The sequence below is a fragment of the Ranitomeya imitator genome, chromosome 2 (assembly GCF_032444005.1).
Source record: "Ranitomeya imitator isolate aRanImi1 chromosome 2, aRanImi1.pri, whole genome shotgun sequence".
In the NCBI taxonomy this organism is placed as follows: Eukaryota; Metazoa; Chordata; class Amphibia; order Anura; family Dendrobatidae; genus Ranitomeya; species Ranitomeya imitator.
The window spans coordinates 24,744,903-24,750,571 of record NC_091283.1 but is presented as its reverse complement, the minus strand read 5'-3'; the positions used below and the strand labels follow the sequence as shown (position 1 = coordinate 24,750,571).

Sequence of the window (5,669 nt, the reverse complement as noted above, 5' to 3'; positions counted from 1 at the left end):
CCTGGCTGAGTCTCAACTCCGTAAGATCAAGCAGGGGGTCGGCCGGCTGAGGAGTAGTGCTCGGAGTTTTGGAGATTGGCCACTGACACGCAGTGGAATGACCCTGCTTTTAGGAGCCATTTCTGTCAGGGTCTGTCAGCTAGGCTTCAGAATACTCTGGTGCAGTATGCTACTCCTGGGCTGTTGGAGGCCCCCATGGCCCTTACTATCCGGGTGGATAGACGCCGCAGGGACAGACATACACCGAATCTGCCCCCAGTTGTTCTTTCTAGGAAGTAGGACATTCCTATACTGGTATGCATGGCCCTCATCTCTATCCTGGTATGCATGGCCCTCTCATCCCTATCCTGGTATGCATGGCCCCCTCATCTCTATCCTGGTATGCACAGCCCCCTCATCCCTTTAATTGTATGCAGGCCCCCTTCATCCCTACCATGGTATGCATGGCACCCATAGTGCCCATCCCCATCCTGGTATGCATGGACCCCTCTCCCCATTCTGGTATGCATTGCCCCCTCATCCTCTTCCTGGTATGCATGGCACCCTTCCCTATCCTGGTATGCGTGGTCCCCTCGTCCCCATCCTGGTATGCATGGTCCCCTCGTCCCCATCCTAGTATGCATGGTCCCCTCATCCCCATCCTGGTATGTATGGTACCCTCATCCCCATGCTAGTATGCATGGTCCCCTCATCCCCATTCTGGTATGCATGGCCCCTTTATCCCTATCCTGGTATGCAGGGACCCCTCATCCCTATCCTGGTATGCATGGCCGTCTCATGCCTATATTTCTATGTATGGCCCCCTTTACCCTATTACTATCTCATTATGCAGACATCCTGGAAAGTAATATTAATTCTATATTTAACCCCTTCAATACGTGGCCCTTTTTCGTTTTTGCGTTTTCGTTTTTCGCTCCCCTCTTTCCCAGAGCCATAACTTTGTTATTTTTAAACTGAAACGTTCAGTAAAATGTGGTCTCCATGGATTGCTATGGGATAGTAATGTGAAGTGTGGCTTATACGAATGGTTGAGGGATTAGATACTCTATTGTTTTAATTATGGTGGTAATTAACAAGATGAGCTGCTTTGTGGGGTGGGGGTGGGGGGCTTTGGGATCGAAGGGGGCTGTTTGAAGGGGGGGGGGAAATACTCTATATTGAAAATGTAAATGTAACATTTTAATTGCCTTGTTATTCTTAATAAAAATTTATTTGAATAAAAAAAAAACTTTGTTATTTTTCCGTCAATATGGCCATGTGAGGGCTTATTTTTTGCAGGACGAGTTGTACTTTTGAACGACACCATTGGTTTTACCATGTCTTGTACTAGAAAATGGTAAAAAAATTCCAAGTGCGGTGAAATTGCAAAAAAAGTGCAATCCCACACTAGTTTTTTTGATTGGCTTTTTCGCTAGGTTCACTGAATGCTAAAACTGAGCTGCCATTATGATTCTCCAGGTCATTAGAAGTTCATAGACACCTAAAATGACTAGGTTATTTTTTATCTAAGTGGTGAAAAAAAATTCAAAACTTTGCTAAAAAAAAATCTGGGGTCGGTTGAGGGCTTATTTTTTGCATGCCGAGCTGATGTTTTTAATGATACCACTTTTGTGCAGATATGTTCTTTTGATCGCACGTTATTGCATTTTAATGCAATGTCGCGGCGACCAAGAAAACGTAATTCTGGCATTTCAAATTTTTTTCTCGCTACACCGTTTAGCGATCAGGTTAATGCTTTTTTTTTATTGATAGATCGGGTGATTCTGAATGCGGCGATACCAAATATGTGTAGATTTGATTTTTTTTATTGTTTTATTTTGGATGGGGCGAAAGGGGGGTGATTTAAACTTTTATATATTTTTTATTTTTTTCATATTTTTAAAAACATTTTTTTTAACTTTTGCCATGCTTCAATAGCATCCGTGGGAGGCTAGAAACTGGCACCAGTCGATCGGCTCTGATACATAGGAGCGATCATCAGATCGCTGCTATGTAGCTGAAATGCAGGGTTGCTATGAGCGGCGACCACGGGGGGCGCTCACAGCAGGCCATCATTAGTTACCATAGAGGTCTCAAGGAGACTTTGACTTTGATGTGGGCTCAGCGCCGTGAAGATACATTGGTGGCACATTGAGGTTGAACACATTATTCCAGCGTTGAGATATAGTTTACTGTGGGGACTGAGTTATTAGCTCCAGGGGGATTTCCTTGGTGTGCACGCTCCCACGCACTGGTGCTCTGAAGAGAGTGGGCAGCGCATTCGCAAACTGACTGAATTGATTGCTGAAGATGCTACTGCGCATGCGCCGCCTCCACTGCCATTTTGTTGTAGTGTAAATTTTTTGGGCTGCAGCAACAAGAAGCGGGTGGAGGTGCTTGTGCAGTAGCATCTATCGGCATGCGATAGATGTTAATGCGAAAGGCGCAGCTGATGGCGCCATTTTGATGGTGATTTTTTTTATTTTTAACAGAGCAAGATAATAGGTGCTAACTGATAAGTGATAGTGCGCAGGCGCCGCCATTTTGATGAAGTGACATGCTTTTTTTTTCAAGTACACACATTAGTATATTCATTATGCAAACTAGGGGGTGGGGCAGTGAGGGAGCAGTGACCTGTCAGCAGGCTGCATTATGAATATATAATCAGAGCACCACATACACCAGCCCCGCCTTAGGACATGAACAGATCATTAAACAAAACTAAAAATGAGGATTAAAAAAGAGGCACACGGCGGATTTCATCCACCAAGGCATCATTGTAATCAGTATAATGGTGCTGACCTGACACTGTGTGTAGGTTACTGTGCACAATCCTGCTGACAGGTTCCCTTTAAGTTTGCTAATACGATCATTACCCCGTCTGGACAATGGTACATGTTCGATGATCTGGTATCGAAGTTGGGAAATGGAGTGTCCTAATGTAACGAAAGGGGCTGGAATGGGCAGCAGGGTCATCCACAATGAATCATAGACATATGTTGGGAAAATATAAAACTTAAGGAACGCGAGTCCTTTTGGATTCACAATTTCACACCCTGGAGATATGAGGTTTTGCTTTGATTTTTTTTCTCAAATACCTACCTTATGTTTTTTTCGGATGTTTTGTATACAAAGTCATACTTGGAACTAATTAGGTGTCTCTTTTCCTTTTTTATAGATGATCTAATTAACAGATAGTTATGTCCCTTCCCTTTATCTGTTTCCCTTATCCCTTTTTCCCCCCTTTTTTCCATCTTGTCTTTCCATTATTCTATTCTGCTTTTTGAGACCATACTGTTCCTTTCCCCTTTTCCACCTTTCTCCCCTTTTTATTCTCTGGTCACCTATATAAATGCATCTCGTTCTTCATGTCCTATACATGAATCCACTCTGCGCAGGTCCTTTGTACCACTCACTCAGCTTTTTCACATAGGACCTTCAGAAACCACGCCCCATCACATGATCGTGGTCACCTGATCACGATCACATGACTGGGTGCCTATCCCCCCCACCTCCACACTATAAAAGTCTCCTCCTCACCATTGTTCATCACCTATTTATCCACTCGAGTCACAACGCAGGACACGTGGACCCCATCACAGGTAAATCCATCAGCACTCACACTCCGTACCGACCTGGGGAATCGTACTGCCAGGTTAGTTTTGCCATAAAGTGAACATTGTAAATAACAAAAAAAAAATTGTGGAATTGCACTTTTTTTGCAATTTCAGTGCATTTGGAATTTTATTCCTGCTTTCTAGTATATCAAAATTAGAAGTCGTCCTGTGAAAACAAGCCCTCCTATGGCAATGGGGATGGAAAAATAAGAACGTTATGGCTCTTGAAAGAAGGGGAGGAATAAACTTAAAAAAAAGAAAAAGAAAATGGTCCATGGGGGGAAGAATGTAAATAAAGCTATATAGTAAAAGAAAAAAAAAAAACACACACATAAACTTGCCGTGACCCGGATTCGAACCGGGGTTGCTGCGGCCACAACGCAGAGTACTAACCACTATACGATCACGGCAGCCGGTGGGAAGCATTGCTCGCTTACTTGTGGTTAAAATAAATCTTTTGATGTGTGAAAGCCATTACAGCTTAATGTGATCACTCCCCAGGAGCAGAGGCGGCACAGGCAATAATTACATACTGGTTGGTCACAATACATTATGGGATTATATGAAAGAGGTGCAGCTACCACCATGTAGGAAAAGGCTTAAAAAATGTCCAGGCTAATCAGGAATATTAAAACCTACAAGAGAAAAAAGTAAGCAAAAACCCTGATGTAACTAAGTAAAAAAGCAAAAGTGCATTTAAATAACACAGAGTTTTTAGTAATACTGCTTTTTGATAAAAAAAATAGCACAAAAGCCATTCCACCGCATCAAGGTAACTCTGATAGGGACAGTCCTACACTGTCTAATATTAAAACCTTACCATGTGTCAATGTTGACCTCAGTGTGAATAAGGGCAGACACAAGGACTGGGCCCAACCCGTGAAACACCAGACTGGGGAAGCCTTATATAGTCTCTAGCTCAGAAACAGGGAGGCCACATCCCGGCTTGCACAGGATGCAACAAAGCAGAGAAAAAAAAAACACAAAAATTGAGCTTAACTTGAGTTGGTACACATGCAGAGGTTAAACGCATGTTCACATTGGCCACAAAACATTAAAACCTACAAGAGAAAAAAGTAAGCAAAAACCCTGATGTAACTAAGTAAAAAAGCAAAAGTGCATTTAAATAACACAGAGTTTTTAGTAATACTGCTTTTTGATTAAAAAAAAAATAGCACAAAAGCCATCCCACCGCATCAAGGTAACTCTGATAGGGACAGTCCTACACTGTCCAATATTAAAACCTTACCATGTGTCAATGTTGACCTCAGTGTGAATAAGGGCAGACACAAGGACTGGGCCCAACCAGTGAAACACCAGACTGGAAGAAGAAGGGGAGGAATAAACTTAAAAAAAAAAAAAAAGAAAAAGAAAATGGTCTATGGGGGGAAGAATCTAAATAAAGCTATATAGTAAAAAACAAAAAAACCAAAACCACACATAAACTTGCCGTGACCCGGATTCGAACCGGGGTTGCTGCGGCCACAACGCAGAGTACTAACCACTATACGATCACGGCAGCCGGTGGGAAGCATTGCTCGCTTACTTGTGGTTAAAAGAAATCTTTTGATGTGTATAAGCCATTACAGCTTAATGTGATCACTCCCCAGGAGCAGAGGCGGCACAGGCAATAATTACATACTGGTCACAATACATTATGGGATTATATGAAAGAGGCGCAGCTACCACCATGTAGGAAAAGGCTAAAAAAATGTCCAGGCTAATCAGGAATATTGTAAAGTTGTTGTTGTTTTTTTTTTGGAGGGGGGGGACCCTAAATTGTGCAACAAATTTTCATATATTCTGTATATATACATTATTTTCTCATTTCTCTATCCCTGTCTTTCAATCACTATAAGTTTATTAATTTTTATTGCCAGGCGCATGAGCACTTTATTTTTTTATTAACCCCTTCCCGACCCATGACGCCACGTAGGCGTCATGAAAGTCGGTGCCATTCCGACCCATGACGCCTATGCGGCGTCATGGAAAGATCGCGTCCCTGCAGATCGGGTGAAAGGGTTAACTCCCATTTCACCCGATCTGCAGGGACAGGGGGAGTGGTAGTTTAGC

At 42.7% G+C, this 5,669-nt stretch overlaps 2 non-coding genes across 2 annotated transcripts; both read right to left on the bottom strand.

Annotated features, from left to right (window-relative positions):
* Window positions 1-3,934: 3,934 nt before the first annotated feature.
* Window positions 3,935-4,006, bottom strand: TRNAH-GUG (transfer RNA histidin (anticodon GUG)). Its single transcript has one exon. It is a non-coding gene; the product is annotated as a tRNA-His (tRNA).
* A 1,037-nt stretch (window positions 4,007-5,043) lies between these two features.
* Window positions 5,044-5,115, bottom strand: TRNAH-GUG (transfer RNA histidin (anticodon GUG)). Its single transcript has one exon. It is a non-coding gene; the product is annotated as a tRNA-His (tRNA).
* Window positions 5,116-5,669: the final 554 nt, after the last annotated feature.